The sequence below is a fragment of the Natator depressus genome, chromosome 1, assembly GCF_965152275.1.
Source record: "Natator depressus isolate rNatDep1 chromosome 1, rNatDep2.hap1, whole genome shotgun sequence".
Lineage (NCBI taxonomy): Eukaryota > Metazoa > Chordata > Testudines > Cheloniidae > Natator > Natator depressus.
Genome location: NC_134234.1, coordinates 123921076 through 123941807, shown reverse-complemented (window position 1 = coordinate 123941807; position 20732 = coordinate 123921076). Strand labels below are relative to the sequence as shown.

At 41.2% G+C, this 20732-nt stretch overlaps 1 long non-coding RNA gene across 1 annotated transcript in view; it reads left to right on the top strand.

Annotated features, from left to right (window-relative positions):
* LOC141982988 (uncharacterized) overlaps positions 1-20732 on the top strand; it is a 70209-nt gene that overhangs the window by 28974 nt on the left and 20503 nt on the right. The window contains exon 3 of the long non-coding RNA XR_012638260.1: positions 18427-18544. This is a non-coding gene — a long non-coding RNA (uncharacterized LOC141982988). The remainder of the gene's footprint in view (positions 1-18426; positions 18545-20732) is intronic.

The window sequence follows — 20732 nt, the reverse complement described above, 5'->3', positions numbered from 1 at the left end:
AATACAGAAGTAATATAACTCCCACTTGATATTCTGCTGTTTATACAGCCAAGTATTTGCCCTTTTGGCCACAGCATTGCACTGGGAGCTCATGTTAAGCTAATTATCCATCATGACCCCCCATGTCTTTTTCAGAGTTATTGGTTCCCAGGATAGAGTGTCCCCCCATCCTGTAATGATGGCCTGTATTCTTTCTTCCTAGGGTTTGTCTACACAGCACCAAAATAAAGCACTAAAGGGTTGTTATTTGTAAAGTGCTGTAACGTTGCACTGTTACTGTCCCTCGGAGAACTGTCCTAAAAGGTACCTACTTTGCATGGACTATATTAATGCAAAGCCCAGCACGGTCCACCAGGAGCATAACAAGTTGGAGTGCTTTACAAATCACATCTCTCTAGAGTGCTTGGTCATGCCGTGTGGACAAGCTACTAGTTGTATGACCAAAAAGTATATTGTTTGTGCTCAGCTTAACAAGCAATCCAGGTAGCTCTTTATCAGTGATCAGTCTCCTTTGTTATTTACAAGTATTCCTGATCTTTTCCAGCCTCCAAAGGTTATCCATAATGATTTTGTTTTCTTCCCGATCATTGATAAAAATGTGAAATAGTATAGGGCCAAGAACCAGTCACTGTGAGACTCCATTAGAAACACACCCCCGCAATCATTACTCCCGATTTACAATTACATTTTGGGACCTAACAGTTAGACAAGTATTAATCCATTTAATGTGTGCTGTGGTTATTTTGTATCGTTCTAATTTCTAAATCAAAATGTTGTATAGTATCAACTGACATGCCTTACAACAGTCTCAGTATATTACATCAACTATTACTTTTATCAACTAAACTTCAGATTTGGAATTTCAAACTTGGAATCTCAAGTGGACCCAGATGATTATTATTAATTATTATTATTTTGCTAGTCTGTAATCAGGGGAATTATAGAGTTCCCTATTTATACTGTACATTTTGTCCTTGTGAATATTCCTTGGCCTTGGTATTGCATGTACTTAGGTAAAGTACATCCACATTAAGGTTGTCAGACTGATGCAGTCATACAGATATGAGAGATTTATTTAAATTAAAGAAAAGTGGATTTTCTCCTCACTGATGTTAATGGGCCAGTACATCTTCATGAATCATAAAAGAACAAAGTGCTCTAATCTATGCAAAAGTCTAGCTGTGTAGCACCCTGAGGATAGCTTGAGGACAAGGGGGAAATGGTGGCAGAGTGAGAGTAAGTGACCAAAAGAAGCTCTGGGTGAACAGTGCAATTGTTTATGATCAAAAAGTTGGAATTTTTAGAAGATTATTCTAAGCTTATTGGAGGCTCCAGACCAGAGATTCCGGTTTGAGATCAGTCTTGAGATTCATGCCCCTGTACCAGTGGTGTTCAGGCTGGGAGGATCTGCTTAACCTCTGTGAGGCTGGACAGGAATGATCTTTGAATTCCCTGCTGGTAGATAGAGTACAAATTGGCCACTATCAAATGAACTGTTGTTTGTCATTAATATTACTACAGATCCCAATGGCTACATTATTTTCAAATTGTTTTCAAAATGTCTTACTGAGCCAAGCAGGTGTACAGGGGGGACTAAGAAAAACAATCAGTCTGCATGAGTAACTGTCTAAGAATGTTTAAAGAACATTTAATCAGCAGGAGACACTTACATTTACAAGGTAATCGAAAATTTCCCGTGGCTTTGAAAGTAATGTGGCCATCATTAAGGCTTTATATATTTAGTGCTGCAGCTGAGGACTATGGCTGTCAAATGAGTCTTAGTTAAAAACAAAAGAAGAAAAAAGGAAAAAAAGAAAGTTGCAGCACTTCATTTGCCTTACGGGAAATTCACCCACTCTTTTTTTTCCCTCCCCATGACATTTTTCAACAAAAATGAAATAAAAATGTATCAGTATGTGTTCTTTTGGGTTTTTTTTTTTGAGATGGGGGAGAGGGAATAACTTTTATTGGACCAGCTTCTGTTGGTGGAAGGTACAAGCTTCACAGAGCTTTGCAGAGCTCTTAGTTAGGTCTGGCTTAAGGGGTTATTTTGAGGATTTTTTTTGGCAAAAACCCCAAACCTCCAAAATCAAAAATATGTTTCAGTTTTATGATTTTCAAGGACTGCAAAATCATGGGTTTTGTGTTTCCATTGTTTTGAAAAAAAAATGGATATTTTTGACAAAAAAACCAGATTTTTTTCCAAAATAATTTTCCAACAAAAACTTCTGTTCATCCTCTCTTCCCCCTGCTCCCTCCAAAAAAACTCCCACAGATTTTTTTGGACCAAATCTACAAATTGGACCCTTCAAGTAACTTCAGCCTGAAGGGGGGATGTGTGTGGTGGGCTGCATGCAGAGAATTCCATGTATCCCTCATGTACCATAAAGAGGTGTCTGCACTGGCCCTGGGAAGCTGATGCAGTGCGATACAGTGAAGACTCTGAACCATATTGTATCTGACATTGAAACAAACACATTTTTTGCTATGTTTTACTGTTATTTCAATTATTCCACTTGAGGGTCCAGATGCAAAATCCCCTAGATCATCTCGAGCTGCTCAAGTAGCTTTCTCATTACTATTTTGGCTTGCAGGAAAAGTCCATCTCTTGTGATATACCATATTTTGTTTGTCAGAATGACGCAAAGACCAGATTTCTTGGGCAAACTAAAAAACTGAGAAAACAGGTTTTGTGACCCCTATTCCAAAAGCAGCAATTCACTTAAGTGCATCCTTAACTTTAAGTATTTGAGAAGTCCCACTAAAGTCCTATTGAAGTCAACAGCACTTCTGATGCTTAACATTAAGGTTGTACTTAAGTGCTTTGGTGGATTAGGGCCACAATTACCAGAAAGTTACCACTGACAATGAATATAGGCAGAAACCACAAACAAACCACACAGCAGAACTAGGCTTAGTTATTCACACCCAAAGCATAACTGGCAAATTGAGTGTAAAATGTTTGGCCCTTTGCCCAAATTGTTTCAATGATTAAAGTCAATTTTGGGATTGAAAACTGCTTTCTCCATACAGTCCTGCCTGAATTGGGGATCACTGGAGCACATTACATTTTGGCTTCATTCCCCATGCCCCCAACAAGCCCTCTCCTATGCCCACCAAATTTCCTATGGCATCGGTGACATGAGATGAGTGGCCAACCAGAGACTCCCCTCATATCAACAGAATTCCCCATTGTCCCATTGGCTCAGCTCTCTAACCCTTTTTGACTGCTAGAGTGGCACAAATAGGACAGAGCCAGTGGTTGGGATCTGGCCCAGAGCGCTCACAATGTGTCATCATACAATATTCTCCACATAAATCATGCACGGTGTCCTGGTTTTTATAATGCATGTTAAAAAAGAGAATAAGAACTTTGGAATCAGAGAACAGATAGGGTGCCAGGCCCTTGCAGTCATCTTTTGGTTAGGCAACTTTTGCTGTAAGAATGACTGAGCAGTGAGTCATGCTAGAAATAAAACTCCAGGAGGTTCTTCTGCAGTTTAGTTTCTCAGCACATCTCTCAGTATTTCTCTTCCTTCCAACATTAATTGCTTAATCAGTATATTACTAGATTGCATCACAGTAGCTGAAAACAAGGCCAGAAAAGCAGGGGAGTTGTAATTACATGTTGACTTGTTAATTAATTGCTATACTGTACACTGGCTTTGTTGCAGGTTTTCCACCACAAGATTTTAGTGCAGAGTTGATAGATTCATTACAAAACATACAAGCTAAATTTTCAAAAGTGACTAGTGGTTTGGGGTGCCTCAGTTTTTGGGTGTCATCTGTGGGCCAGCTTTTCAGAAAATACTAGAGATTATACTCTGAAAAATATCTTTAATGTCTCCAGTTATCATCCAAAAATAAAGGCACCCACTTTGGAAAATTTTGGCCATAACATTTTACACATTTTAAACAAAGTGCAGTTGAACTCAGCTATTTTGGTTCAATTTTGGGTACTATTTGGACACTGTGATATTAACTGGGTATTTTTCCTACTTGACTGAACCACTGTTCAGCACCATCTCCAAGTTGCAAGCCAGATTGTGGAACATTTTTCCATCAGAAAATGCTGATGCGTCAATAGTGAAATATTTTGTGGAAACACGTCATCCTCAGCAAAAATTTTATTAAAAAGAAAAATTTTAAAAAGCATTCTGATAAGGTCAAAATCTTCTGTTTGAATTTTTGGAATGGAATGTTTTGATTATCTATTTCAAAACAATTTATTATTTCAGTGTTTTAGATGTTGTTATCTAATATTATATAATATAAAATAAAAATGTCAAAATCTGAATGAAACATTGAAACTTTGTCAAAATGAAACATTTCAATCCAACTAAACTTTGTTTGGAATTTTTTTTTTATTGGAAATTTCATTTTTGGTTCCATTTCGGAGAGGAAGAAATGTTGAAATCCTGAAATTTCCCTAAAGCAAAAATTCCAGTTCCTGTGAAGCTCCAATGAGAGGGCATAATGTGCCCTGATTAAACCAATTCGATAGCTACCCTTATGAGCATGGAGGGCAGAACCTTCAGTGGGTCCACTATGTCCTCTCCTCACATGTGGATAGGGAGGATGTGGGGAACGGGTGGCTCCTGGGAACTGCCCCCAGTTGCTGCCAATGCAGCTGCATTGCCCAGGAAGTATGCAGCATGAGGCATAGAGCTGGCAAAGGGTACATCCCTTCCTCCCCCAAAACAGGAGGAATTGAAAGGCAGGTAATGACTTTGAGTCACAGTATGCTTCCCTGTATGCTCCTGGGGGCCACAAAACTACATGCTGCCCCGTACATGGGACAAGAGTGCATGATATTGCTACCAGATGTAGCACTTAATTTTGTTAGGAGTCACCAAAAAGCATGGGTGGCTGTTGAAAGATTACCTTATACATAGGAAGAGAATGCTTTTGGGGCATTCTTGGGAAGCCAAACATATCCTGGCTAAGCTTTTTAAAAGTGACTAGCTATCACTTAGTTGCTTTAATTTCTGGACACCAAAAAGGTACCTGATTTTCAGAAAATTCTGAGGAGGTGTATTCTTAAAATCAGGCCCCTGTATGGTGCCTCAATTTGAGCCTCCCAAAACTAAGGCACCTAAAATCACTAGTCATTTTTGAAAGACTTGGTCACGACACATAAATCCTGGCCAGTCTGCGTCAGAAAGAATCAGATGACATTATTTGTGAGTTCTGCATTGGTTGTGCAGATGGTAATTAAAAGGAGTGGATGTGGAAAATTAAAGGCTGGCAAAGGGACTTCATTCAGAAAAAGACGGAGTGGCTTGATGGACTAAAGACACATTTTGTCTGTCCATAATGATTCCCTATTACTCCTCTGGAGCTAACCAGGCGGAAGACTAGAGTGAGTTCCTTGATGGGTAGCAATCAATTTTAAGCAATGAATACATCAGACTGTGTAGTCCTGTAAATTAGAGTAATGCTGATTAATGCCTTTTGCAGGTGGAGAGTGAAGAGGTAGGCAAATCAGAATTCTTCCAGTTTATCTGTGTGCATTTTAATCTGCACTGCTGCAAGATTAACATCTGTTACTGCAAACATCAAATCATTTAAAAGTACTTTTAAGCCAGAAATATTTTTAAATAAAAATTGCTCATTCAAAATACATGATAAAATCACTTACAGATGTTATGTAATATATATTAGTTTTTCTGGATTTTTCATTGGTGGGGATTTGTAGTGGGTTGGTTTTTGTTTTTTGGCCAAGATTTATTTTTCTCACTGATTAAGACTCCTTAACCAACACCAACCTCAAACCTTTCAATGGGCCTCCAACTGCTGTTAATTTTCTTTTTTCCTTTAAGAAAACTATTCTAACTGACAGGTTTCAGTGTGGTAGCCATGTTAATCTGTATCAGCAAAAACAACGAGGAGTACCTGTGGCAGCTTAGAAACTAACACATTTATTTGGGTATAAGCTTTAGAGCATCTGATGAAATGGGTTTTAGCCCACAAAAGCTTGTGCCCAAATAAATTTGTTAGTCTCTAAGGTGCCACAAGTACTCCTTGTTGTTCATTCTAACTGAGTAGTTTGCAGTGGATCTTATTTTCCAGTGGCAAATTGGCTGGAGTATCTGTTCTGACCATGCAAGAGCACTAAAGAAACACGAGAATATATCTAGTTTGGGGAAGGAACTGAAGCAAGAAGAGAAGAGGACAAATATGATAGGTAGGGACATAACTTTCTTTGGCAGTTGAAACTCAGTCCTGATCTGAGATACACAGGCGCGGATCACTATTTGCCCTGTGAAATCTGGGACACATACAGTACATAGGCTGAATCTTCTTTTTGATAAACATATAGATAAATTAAGAAAAACTGTTGGATTTCTAATATATAGGTGTTTGAATAGTGAAGTCAGTGCCTTGTGTATTACAGCACAAAGGCACTATAGTGCTTCTGTTAGGGCAAAAGGACCTGAGGAATAGTATTATCCTTGCTTATTGCCTTGAGCTCCATTAAGGGCATGAAAGGACACAACTCATGCATATTTATGCTTTGGCATCATTTCCAAACTAAGTAGAAGACTCCGTTTCTTGACATTTTGAAGAAAATTATCACATTAGTTCCTGCATTATATGTTGCCAACGTAAATCTTTTACTGAAGCTGAATTTTCTCTCTTGAGGATACTTTGGGTGGTTGCCAAAACACGGCCCTTTTTACTATTTGTACTTTAATAGATAGCTGATGGGTCAGTAAATTACATCCTTTCCCCTTTGTAAAACTTGCCTTCTTCTTCCAGATCCTCAGGTGGTGTAAATTTTCATTAGACAATTTACACCAGCTGAGGATCTGCTCCAAGAGTACTATCTTCTCTGGTCTACTCAGAATTGCTATCATGTAAAGAATGTATCAGTTCTCCATGACCTTTATTCCTCAGTGTCCTCAGCCAGGTTAGTAAGATATAGGTTATTAGACCATGTCTATATTTTTAAATAGGACATAAGTTGAAACCAACAGTAGGTATTACTCAGGAGTATGGTGTAGAAGAAGCTCTTCAGGGAGAACGGAGTCTGATTTTCGTACAATAGACAAGAACAAATTGTTCTAGTGGACAAATATAAAAGATGAACATTAGTATACCCTTTGTGACAATGTTGCTGTGTGAAGATAAGTGGGAACAAAAATAGAGGGTCAGACAAAAAGCCAACGAAATACATTTTTTTATGTCAAAACATGAAGATTTGATTGTCCCTAGGTGATTAAAATTAATCTGGACATTGGGCTAACCTGCACTTGCAATCAACAACAAAAATTAAAAGATTGGTTTTTGCCCCTTAAAATGCATCCTGCTGAAGTCAGACTGTGAACAGCTGCCAGGAGCTGGTGAAGCAGCACTAACTGCTCTTCACTCCAAGCTCTGTGCTCGACAGAATTTGCAGCAGACAGTGATGAGCAGTAGCCTGGAACTGACACAATTGATGCTTACATAAAATCCAGGTTAAAGTTTTGCCTAAAAAGCCCATATCTTCTATGTAAACTCCTGGGGTTTTTTGTGTTAGGTTTTTTTTTTTTTTCAAATCATTGTAACCCTCCCACGGTTTACTCCTGATAATTTACAGAAGACTTTTGGCTCTTTTCTAGAGTCTTCTCTTCTTAGACGTACATGTTAAGCAGACAAAAAAGAAAATTAATAAGCACTCCAGCAACAGAGCCTCATTTTTGCAAAGTGCACCGACTAATGTTCCATTGCATTGTCTTATCAGAGCCAGTGTCTTTTAATTAGAAATGTCATGCTCCAGTGGCATTAGAACACATGCCGGTTCAAGCCACTCTGTGCTGTCCCATAATCTTGTCCTTAAATTAAATGAGCAATAAAGGCCTTTTCATTACCAGGTTGGAAGCGTGACACATTCCTCTACTCTCCCTTTTAAAAAAAGATTTTCCTTAACGTTGTGAGCACTAAATCACAATCGCTTTATCCTTGGTGCCAAATCTTCTCACAGAGCAAAATCAGGAGCTACTCCTGCTTTGAGAACGCAGGACTTTCTCAAAAAGTTCCCAGGATTGTAAAATACCTAAGAAAGAAACCGCTGCCTCTTCTTTAATTGCAGGTTTTAGTTGTGGAGAACAGAGAAATGTCAAGATATTAATCTCTTGAAATATGGAGGAAAGTCAAAAATAGAGACAGAAGGTTGCTTATAATCTATCATATAAACTAGGAGCTAATATTATGGAGAATAATTTAGGGATTGATATGAAATATTTATTTAAAATACATGGCACTCTGCTTGGTATTCATGGCATTAAAAACCAGAGGGAGGTGGTAAATTACTGTACAAAGACCAGGGACTGTCTGGAAATATGAAACCTAGTATGTGCTTTTCAAGCTAATATGTGAAACAGACAATCATTTGTATTTTCTCGGAGTCCTAATCCCATCGCTAACTGATGCTGTCCCACCAGACCACAACCTGCCAAGCCCCAAATTTGAGACATAAGGAGTGACAAAGATCTAAACTTTCTGGACAATTTTCAGCCTCTGTGTCTTACACACAAACTGTTCATTTTGGCTACTTGCTATATGCAGTGTGTGACTGGTCACCTAAGTCACATTCCAGCCTCTCTAACTGACTTCGGGTCAGCTGCTTGGGTACATATATGGACAAGCACAGACACCTTTGTGTGGCTGTAGCTCACGTAGTGCATCATGAATCAGTGTTATGCTCCTTTATGTACAGCACAGTAGTTATATTTTATTTTTAGGTGTGATTTATGACTGCCATCATTCCTGAGCTGAAATGTAAATCTCCATCTCAAAAGCCTAATCTTGCCTTTCTGGATGCAGCTTTCCTCTGGCTCTCACAGTTAGCTCTTCAATAACAAGCACCTAGAAAAGAAAACTCTGATGAAGGCCATTCAAAAATAGCTCTTCTCTGACTTAAATATCATTCTTCCCATGAGGCTAGAGGCAGTGGTGAGCTGGAGCCGGTTCGCACTGGTTCACTAGAACCGGCTGTTAAATTTAGAAGCCCTGTTAGAACTGGTTGTTCCTCGAGGGACAACTGGTTCTAAAAGGGCTTCTAAATTTAACCGGCCAAAAGTGGCGCCTTAGGCGCCAACTCCATGGGTGTCCAGCCCTGGAGCACCCAAGGAGAAAATCTGGTGGGTGCAGAGCACCCACCGGCAGCTCCTCGCCCCACCCCCGAACCCAGCTCACCTCCGCTCTGCCTCCGCCTCCTCCCCTGAACGCACCGCCCCGCTCTGCTTCTCCACCCCCCCCCAGGCTTCCCGCGAATCAGCTGTTCGCGCGGGAAGCCGGGGCGGGCTGAGAAGCAAGTGGCGGCTTCCTGCTCAGGCCCAGGGAGGCGGAGGTGAGCTCGGACGGGGGGGAGGGAGGCACGAGAAGGGCCGCCTGCGCCACAGCAGGTAACCCAGGGGGAGGGGCACGCAGGGGAACCGCTCCCCACCCCAGCTCACCTCCGCCACCCTCGGCCTGAGTGGGAAGCCGCGGCCTGCTTCTCCGCCGTCCCTGGCTTCCCGCTGAACAGCTGATTCGCGGGAAGCCGGCGGGGGGGGGCAGAGAAGCAGAGCGGGGCAGTGCGTTCAGGGGAGGAGGCGGAGGCAGAGCGGAGGTGAGCTGGGGCCGGGCGCGGGGTGGGGCGGGGAGCTGCCGGTGGGGACTCTGCACCAACCAATTTTCCCCATAGGGGCTCCACTTTTGATGTGATCAGTGGAGGAGCGGCCGCTCCCCCTGCTCCCCCCCAACTATGCTCCCCTGCCCCAAGGAGCCAGAGGGACCTGCCGGATGCTTCCTGGGAGCTGCCCCAGGTAAGCACCGCCAGGACTTCCCACCTCGCCCCCCCCGGCAGGTCTCTCTGGCTCTTAGGGGTGGGGTGGGCACCCACTACGATGGCCCATGAGACCCTTCTGCCCGGTTCTGGGGGCAGTCAGGGGACAGGGGAGGGGTGTGGATGGGGCAGGAGTCCCAGGGGCGGGGGTGGGCAACGACCCCCTCATGGGGTAAGGAGGGAACCCGTTGTTAAGATTTTGGCAGCTCATCACTGGCTAGAGGTATAGTTCAGCTTGACCAAAGGTAGACCAAACTTTCTTATCACAGCCAGACTCAAGAAATCCACCCAATCAGGATTAACAAAATCACCTGTACCAAGGAACCTGTTCTCTAAAGTCTCTTAACCTAGAAGTTTCTGTTTTGCCACCAAGTGCCTAAGTTACCATGGGCATGATGCCCTACTGGACATGTGCTGGCATAAACATCTGATCTATGTGTATGCTTTCAGATATTTGCATGCTTATATTACACAAATAGAAATGTGTGTGCCTGACTTTGAAAATCTGACCCAGAGAAGCTAGAATTTGCTGAATTATCAATGCCTGTGATAATCTTAATATGCATTGTATTTAAGATTGCCTGTTTGCCTTTTCACATTGATTTATTTGACAACAGTCTTGGGAAAGGTGGCTAAGCATCCTAGTTTTTAATGAGTGTCCTGGTTTCCTAATGACAGCCATTAAGAGACCAAAGTACCCTAGTTTTTAAAGCTACTGGGGATCCTCATTCTGCTGTTTTGAATGCAATGTTTTAAAATCCCTATTTGGGAGAGCCATGGCAGGTTGTGACCAATTTTGTTATAAATATCATCTTAAAAACATAGCAAAGGGGTGTGGATATCATAACAACAGCAACAGCAAAATAAAATAATAAATAGTCAAATATTAAATATTTGTTATTGAACATTTGCCAAAGCCACCTTGAATCTTACAATTAGCTAGTCTCTTGCGTTATTGTTTTGCATTAAATATCTTTGCCATGCAAGTTTGCTATATTTATAAATATTTCCATTAAAATTCTGGCTTAAATACATTCTATATCCTGCCACTAAAATGATCTAATCTTGTGACTGTCAGGCCATTGTTCTACCTAATTTTACTACTACTGTCACCTTAGAAACTTAAAACTGAAATCTTGCAAATCGAGTTCACCTTTCTTTAGTTTTTTAATTAGTTGCTTAAGGTAATATTTATTCAGATTAGGAGTAAATTTATATCATGATTAGACACTGATGTCAAAGACTGTGTGTTCACTTTCCTATTTGTCATCTAACAGAATGGTGGAAAACATAGTTAAAGAGCTCTAGTTATTTAGGCATGTGAATGACGTGTTATTATTTGTATCTTGGGAGCACAGTAGAAGTCCCAGTCATGGATCAGGGGCCCACTGTGATAGGCACTGTAAAGAAGCATAACAAAGAGACAGTCCCTGAACCAAAGAGTTTATAGTCTAATTATTTTACAGTCTAATCTAATTATAAGATAAGAGACCCTAATGGATGCAATAAACAGATTGGAGGGGGACCACAAGAGGAGATACTGGTCAGCATGATAAACAGTAATTATATGTTGTTTAAAGTGCATTTCTGAAGAAAGTTACCCTAAAATGGCAATGTGGGATTTCATGAATATTTTCTAAATCTGATTTTCAAATCAAGATTTTATTTTGCTAACTGCCACCCCTGTAACCTCAGCCTGGGGTCTGAAAGTCTAACTAGGTTTTCCCAACCAGCCCTCATCACTACACCATTCTGGAACACAAGCATTTTGAATGCTGTTTAAAGGTGATTTGATTAGACCTCATATTTCAAATTAGATGGTTGCCTGTGTCCAAAAGTCCTATAAATCAGGTCCATAATTGTGCTTCTTGAGATGAAAATCAGATTATTACCTGGCGTTTACAATAAAAGGAAACAATTACATTCAGCTAGTTCCCATTGCAGCATACGCCTCACAGTGTGTTCCATTAAAACTTTTCATCGTCCTATAGGGTGGGGGAATTGAATCTCAGAGATAAATAGCCCATGATAACTGTGCACAATTTAGCTTCTGAATGGAGCCTAACATGATTAAAATAATAAGCCTCATACTGTGTTCAACAAATTTTCAACTAGAGTAACTAGGGTATACAACATTAAACATGTCTCTAATGCAAAACAATTTAAATGAAAACAGTAACAGCCAGTTTGGGAGAACATCACACTGTGGGCCAGATTGCTGTCAGTTTCTGATTAAGGGCTGGCCAAAAATGCAGCCTTTGTCTTCCCAGGACAAAGAGCCTGATCCAAAGCCCATTCAGGTCAATGGAAAGACTAACAGTATCAAGTGATGTGGCAAATTGAAAATGTGTGGTATTCATGACAGATACGTCAATTTCCTGCAATATCCTAGATGAACCTTATTGAATTAAGTTAACATTTATGTATCACTATGGGCCAGGGATTTTATGTAATTCTATGGGGAAAGGGGAACCACAGCCCTCCAGGAACTAAGATCAGTAGGGGCCGGTTAGCAAATTCATTCACCAATAGACAAGGAAAGGACTTTAAGTTGAAACTGACTTAGGGCCTTCTTCCTGATCCAAAAACCAGATGGGATGTCTGAGAAGGGTTGGAAAGATGTGACACAGTCTGCTTGCTGGTGCTGAGCCAAAGCAGTTATGAGCTCTTCCTCTACCTGAGGAAGAGCTCTGTGTGGCTTAAAAGCTTGTCTCTCTCTCCAACTGAAGTTGGTCCAATGAAAGATATTACCTCACCCACCCTGTGTCTCTTGCATACGGTGGAATTTGGCAAATGTAGTAATTTCTCTGGCATGTACTTTCCTGCCTGTTTTGTTTGTCTCATTCTAGATGTTGTCTACTCTGTGTCTAGTTCATAATAAATATAATTATCAGTCATATTTTTGATTATTTCTACACCATATAATTAATATAACCTTTCTGCCAGGTGGAGTCATCAGCAACAAGGGCCAGATTCATTATTTAGGGGATTCTTTTGACAATACAACCCAAAATTGGCTTGAGCCCACACCCAGTAATTTGGAAAAACTACACACCACCCTGGACACCTCCAAGAGGTAATACTTCCCCACCCACAAGCACAGAGTCTGTGTATGGAAAAGAAAACTTTTAATAAAAGGGGAAAGGAACCCAGCATTAACTTGTGAAAACACCACAATCATGATTCAACAACTTATGACCATGAGCAAAACACCCACCCCAGAGTACATTGAGCAGTGTCCTTTTCCTCGGGCTCTCACCTTGTGGTACGAAAGTCTGATAAACAAATGTCCCTTTAACACACCATTGCCCTCTCCCTCCACTGCACCCCACTCACAGTTGTTGCCCAGTTGTTGTCCCAGAGTTCAGAGGTGTTTTTGCATGAGTTCACCTCCCATCTAGTGGGGCAGGGGGGAATGGGGGGAGAGGGGAAGAAAGGCCTCAGCTACTGCACCATTCTCTCAGCATCACTCACTCCACTTGCCTCTACTACAGCCTCTCGGATGTCTTGAGATCCCCCATACTTTACACAGCCCCCCATTGATTTCAGCTGTTAGTGAGGAAGCCTCGCTACTAGTGCAGACTGGGCAGTGTCTTTCATTGGAGACACTGTTCCATAAGGAGGTCTAACTCTTAGCACTTAGACTTGGTTATCAGTGATTTCAGCTCTATTGATCTACAAAAAAAGACTCTTAATTGAGTCTTAAACAGTGGAGAGGGAAGGGTCAAATGGTCTTTAGGGTCCTTAAGCAGAGCCCATGTCACTAAACAAACACTATGTCTATATCCCCATCCCCAGTGGGCTTTGACACCCCTAGCCCCTGCTTAGCGAGTGCACTTCAGTTGAGGGTGACTGTCCTCAATCAGGGCATGCCAAGCACAGTTCTGTTGCCCTCTGTTCACACAAGGATGGCACTTTATTACCCTTGCACCCAATAACAAAGTGACTTGCAATCCAATACCAGCCAAAAGTGCTCATATGGGCAAAGCAGCTCCATCATGCTGCGCACCTAGGCAGAGTGGGTGTGTCTATGCAAACAAGGTCAGTTTCTGAAGCCTTCTCCCCCAGCTCATCACTAAATGTCAGAACAGAGCTCATTCAGACCCTGCTTACTTCAGTAACAAACATTTTTATATTTTGATAAAGTACAGTGCATATTGTTCATGAACCAAAGACCAATGAAATAAACTTTGGGTTTTTTTTTTTTATATTTTATAAGATGTTACAGATTTGGCAATGTTTGCTTGGAACAAACCAGTCTGGTAAGAGGTATTGATTCTGCTGACTCATGATGACAGGTGGCTTATGTCCCACCCAGCTGTGAGGGAGGTTGTTGTGACTTTCTAGAGCACGGGTTCTCAAACTGGGGGTCACTGTTAGGGAGCTTATTCCTTCACCCACTTAGTTCCCTGGTCCTTCTCGCATGAACAGAAAGCAACAATACCCGAAGTCCAAAGGTGCAAACAATTCAATGTTTATTGGGGTGAACTGCCAGCAAGCATGATTCCAGTTTCCTTCCTTAGTGTCCCCCTTCCCAGCTCTGACACCACAGAGCATTACCTGTGTCCCTATTCCCATTCCCCCCCTTAGCAAAACATGATTCCAATTCCCCCCCCCCATTCTCTATTCCCATTCCCCCCCCCGTTACTTCCTGATTGACTGCAGACTATATAGTAAAACTTGAGTTCTGCTTAGCTATACCTTAACCAATCATTTTCCTGAAATTTAACTAACCAATCCCAACATATTGTAACATGATTATTTAACCAATTATATCCCACCACCTTAATTAGCTTACACGCAGCAAAATTAATTATGCAGCAGACAGGAACAATCACAGAACCAGACAGAGATTATACAGACAAACAACAGAGAAATGGGGACTAGAGTGATAGAACAACAAAGAAATGAGGATTTCACATCCCAGCTATTGATAGGTGAGTTCTTGCCAGACAGGATGCTATCAAACTAAGTTTCCTTTTACATCTTCTAGGCTCTTTCCTTTCTCTGGAGGTGATAGGCACTATCAGGACAGGATTGTATTCCTAACAGCCCAATAGCACCTTATTTCAATGTGACTAGTTTGGAATGTGAGGAGGTGACCAGTCGCTTCCCAGTTTATGGCTGCCTCTGCTGCTTAGCCAAAGGCCTTAGCCTAAGCACAGGGCCTCAGACTGTCACAGTGAGAAAAGGCCTTATACAGATTTTGATTCTCTCTTTTATACCTCTATAACTAGCTAAGTGATAAGAATACACCTAAATTCTTAGAGTATAGGCCTTTACAGACAGGCCTGAATATCTATATCATATATACATGACCCTGAGAAGGTCACTAGCTGTCAGCCCTGGGCATGGCGGGGCTGTTAGCTTGAGCCCCCAGCTCCACCCCTGATCCTGCTTTGCCTCCAGAATTAAAATAGTATTAAATATTTTTAAAAATGTTTTTAATTTACAAGGGGGGGTTGCACACAGGGGCTTGCTGTGCGAAAGGGGTCACCAATACAAAATGTTTGAGAACCACTGTTTTAGAGAGAGAAAGGCTCTAGGGTGTGGGCTGAGCAATCCTGCAGCAGGAACTCTATGAGGAGCCAAGTATGTGGAGAAAGCTTGAGCTGAATTTTAGTGTAAATTTCTTACTTCACAAAGCTAAACCCTAGAAAAGACTAGACACAGTGTGCGCATGGACTTTGTTTTAGGGCAGGCTCAGAACAGTATCACCTCACAATCTTAACATAATATTTTAAAGAGATATTTAATCCAAGGAATAAACTGAAATAAAAATAAATATGTATATATAAAAAAGATCTGTCTGCTCACCCTTTAACGAATCTGGCCAATGTAGCCCACACAGTGTCACTGCATCTACACACTGTCCATAAGTAAAACCGGTCAGACGTGGTAGTCTGACTGTCAAGAAGTGCATTTAGAACCTTCACCAGCCTATGGTGGCGCAAGACTTTAGCAACATTCTCTCTTGATCTTTGCTGCCAACTTTCCTCTACCCAGTGACAATGCTATTGGAGCTGATGGAGGAGCTGGGTAGTAGCTATGACAGGAATGTAGTGAAGGATTCATTAGTTATATCTATGCTGTGCTTTGAAGAGGTAGGACTAAATTTCCCTCTAGCAAAAAATGGGCACAACTCCATTATTTGGCCAGTGAAGTGAAAAGCATATATTATTATTACTATTACGTTTATTTATTATTATCTGAACAGCTGGTTCAGTGAGAAATACTGTACATGTGCAGCATTTGTTGTTTCACCACTACACATTATGTGGTGCCTGTTCTGAGTCAAAACCAATTCTCTGAGACCTGCCAAATCTGTTATTTATTGTTCTAAAGTTTGTACAGCAAGTGAACATCTGGTTACATTTGAGCGAAGCAGAATGTTTTATGATTTCAACATCCCTGCTTTGACCAGTGTAACTAGTAAGGCTCCCGAGCTAGATGGCATAACATCTGTTGGCTTGCCCAGGGGTTTCTCCATAGTGCACTCTGAACACTTGCTCTTACTCTTTGCTCTTATCTACGTATTCAGTGGTATGAGGGCTTGCCTATTTACACGGAAAATGGCTTTCCATGTCAGAATCCAAACGCAAGAGAGTTAAAAATAAGTATCCTATTTGTTGTGGTGGTGATTTGGTACCGCTCCAGGAGGAGCAATACCACGACAGCTTGTGGATGGTGTCAGTAGGTTGCTATGGGCAGTAAAGCTTTTGCATGCACCTGGTCAACATCCATATGATTTGCATTTTTCCTAGTCTTCAGTGCCATCTTGTTCTTCATCCTAGGCCTTGCTAATTGTTGCTTCAAGCCACAAAGTGCCAGATGTTGTAACGTGGCGTGTGGAAGACAGGCATATATACCCTGCAATTTGCTTATGGAGTTCCTTTGTGACCATATACTATGTGTCACTGGGAACAAACAAAACTAGTTGCCAGGAGGGTTTGTTTATAGTTTGGTTTTGCTGTTGTCCCTAGAGTACTGACAGCTGAACCAAATATGCTACATTTTTAATAACATAGTACACTAATAAAGCCAAAATGATGAAAGTAGTTTGTAAACAAGACCTGTTCAATCTGGAAATTCCTGACTGAATTGTATTTCATATCTTCCACTCTTCAACCATTTCAAATATGAATTAGATGGTGGGAGCAAATGATGAACTCTAAACTACTGTGCACAGAAAAAAATTCAGTAAAATTCAATGCCAAGGATTCAAGTGGACACAAAGCATTGTCATTTATAGACGTGGATGTTTTAGTCGTCAAAATGATTCCTCAGCAAGAATATGTAAAAATCTGGAGAGCGAAAGTTGAGAAAAATATATGGGCCAGATGCTGCTTCTTGGTGCTGGTGCCGTGGTGTAAATGGACCATAAACTTGCCCTTAAAGGGACAGCTGGGGATTCCCCTTCCTTAGGAGAAATATCCCCCTTAAGACACTTCCCTTGGAATAAGGAACAGGTTGGAGGAAGGAGAAATTGTGGCAGGGCATGTCATAACTCTGGTGATCCTGACAATCTAAGTTATCTGCACAAGCCAGTAAAAGTTAGACTGACCCTGAGGCTGCTCTAATTCATGCTAGGGGTTCTACCAGGCCCTAGAATCACGTGATGGCAAAAAGTGTCTTTAAAGCCACGTCTGAGCCCTTCTCCCTCCCCAGTGTTCTGAGCGTAGCTTTGACAGGACTGAAGATGGGGCCTTTATGTAAAGTTCTTTGCAACTCAAATTTTGTTTCTTTCTGTGCCAGCATTAATAATGGGTTTTCCAAAGTGATGTATTTATCTGGCACACTCTAGAGGTGCCTTTTACCTGAACTCCTAGGCAAACAATCAGCAGGAACAAAGTAATTAATCTAAGCTAGTGAAAAAAGCAATAGTGCTTCTACACCCATCATGCTTTTTTGAGTGGATAGATATTTCAAAGTCTTGTATTTGTGGTATGGGTCAAACTCATTGTAATGTGCATGGGTACCTGGGGGAAAAAAAGAAAAAATATAGAATGAACAGGCATTCATGAGGCTTTTAGCATGAAAATATGTGACTTGATGAATACCTCTAACTGCATTTATCTATGGCCACACACTATTCTTTCCAATGGAAGTCATGGTTTTCAGTAACATGCCCAATCAAATGCTGAGATCGTAAGAGGTATATGGTCTAGAATTTATCCTGCAAATGCGATGAATTAATTTAAAAACTATGGTTTCCATATATTGCCTCCTTTGGGGTTTTCTGTGCTGGATATGTTGTCACTTTTTTTTTTTAGCAAAACTTTTTTTTTTAAATAATATTTCCATTTTTGAAAAGTGTTTTTCAGCATTCAGGATTTTAAACATACTACCCAACTGACGCTTCATCTAATCTATAAGAATCTGTACAGCTACAGAGCCTGAAGAAGCTCTGAGATGCAACACACCCTATCACATATTCTCTATGCCAAAAAAGGATGGCCCATGAAGTCATGGAACAGTTTACTGTTGGAACATCTCAACAAGGGTCATGATAGGTTCTCCATCTCTGACCATTTTAAATCAAGATTGGATGTTTTTCTGGAGGATCTGCTCTAGGAATTATTTTGGGGAAGTTCTCTGTGGACTTTGTTTTACAGGGCGTTCAAACCAGATGAGCACCGTAGCCTTGGAATCTGTGAAGTCTTTCCTCTCAGAACTGGCCACCTAAGCACAACCCTTTCCCAAGAGGAGAGTCTAAGATTTCACCTCCTCACGGTAAGTGGCAGGAAATTTTGTTAGGGAAGGCACTCAGAACTACTACAGGGCAGTCATACCTCACTGTGAGCAGAAACTCAGTGGCAGAGTGTGAACTGGGAAAGAAAAAAGGGTTCCTAATTGAAGTAACTTTCTTCTTCATAAGATCCACATCCAAACCATCCACAGATCAACACTGAGAGATCACATGTCCTGCAACAAGCTGACAAAACACATTTCAAAACTACTGGGGGAAAGTATGCATGTCCTTCTGTTCCAGGATTCTAGACCCAAAACTTTACAAGCCCTCAGTTCTGCTCTAATTCCAGGCACATTCTTTAAATCTTTGGGGTAAAATCCTTGCCCTGTTGAAGTCAGTGGAAACACTCCCACTGATTTCTATAGGGTCAGGGTTTTATCGCTGAAGTTTGCAGCTCGGAATGGGTAAGCAGGAAGAAATCATAAACTATGCTTACAGCTCAGCTCACAAAGTATTTGATAGATTAGATCAGCATTCCCAGCTTTCCCACGGGAATCAGAACTCATGCTAAGGGCAAAGTAGAAAACTTGTAGGTGACAATATGGTTTATATGTGTCTAATATTTCTGTACTAGGTCTGTAAATTCAGGTCATAATATGCTTGTTTAAAGTTACCCTATGCAATCACGGTAAAGGAAGTGGCACTGGTGACACTAAAATTGTTCACTAACTTCATAGTTGTATAAATGAAATACAGAATGCAATAAGGCCTGAAAAAAAGAGTCCTGCAATTGGTTTCTATAAATGCAGGACACTGGGGAGGAATAAAGGTTGCTCTGTTATGTCTTTTAGAACCAAAACTCTTATTTATCCACTTATTTTTCCACTTGGTAATTAGCAGGGTATTATTCTGGGAATGCTTTGCTTCTTTCTGACTTCTAATCAGTCTAATTACACCCAATAACTAATTTAACAACATTTGGTGAAAAAGATGCTCCAGACCTGATCAAACAATTATTTTTTAAAAGGCTGATCCTCTTATTACTGTTCAAGGTATTTTTTGGTTGATTGGAGAAGTGGCAATGGTGCAGCATATTAATGAAGTAATGGAGATGAATGGCTTGGTGAAGTTTATAATGATGTTTCTGCTCTGTTTCTTGAATGAAAACTAAGCAGAAACCTGACTTACAGTGGTGACAAAGTATTTGTCAAGTTACCATGAGTTAGCATGAAGATATCATTGCTTCCAATAAAACTGCCAAGTAGTTAATGAAAAAAGCTGTGTGACAGTTCACAGTACTTCAATGAATACTGCAACTCATTATCTCTATGCACATTGTATCATCTGGGATTACTCAAATGCTGCTTTTGCTCCTCTGTTGCTAATTGTCATGAAGGGACTAAAGCTAAATTATCGACCTGTTTGCTGGATACATTTATGACAAACCCCAGATCCTAACTGTGATTGATTTAACCAGGTTGTTCATAGACTCAATATCAATATGCTTGCAATGTATTATGGACATGCAAAGGGACTACTTGCAGAGTGAGGTGCTACTCAAGGTGAGTAATAGAATCAGCCCCATATGATTGCTGTTATAGGACAAGAGTGACTAGATGTTAACGGTGCTTTGGTCCTGTGGGTGCAGGAGCTGAACTTGTGTGTGTTCAGGGGTGGATGCCCAGCATTAAGAAGGGAATCTATTCATCCTTAAGTGAACTAGATGAAAATATTACTGCTACAGCAATGTCCAGATTGGTCCTAGCCCTTGTGTAGGGAAGGTGGGGAGAAGGGAATGTCACTCTCTTCATGCAGCCAGCCCAAGGGCCAAGGACAATCACAATCCTTACCCTCAGTGGAGCACAGGGACTTCTCCTCCAAGCACCAACCAGAGCACACATTCCCCAAAGGGAATATAAGTGGATAGGGAGGAGGCAGAACCATGATGTCCTACAGTGGTCTGTGGAGTGAACTATGCACGCCAGAAACAGCATTTGGTAGCATCCTTTAGGTACAATCCCCACCTTAAATCCCCTTTCATGTGGTGTGACTCTGCACTACCCTCAGTTCAGGGCTCTGAATTAGTCCTAAGGATTATCTAGCCCTAAGTGCTTATATTGTAATTGTCAATAATGGGAGGAGGGGCACAATTTAAAGGTTGGAGGTCATGTGACATGGCGCCTCTGCTGCCTACCTATCAGACCTATACATGCTCCCCTCCTCACTGTC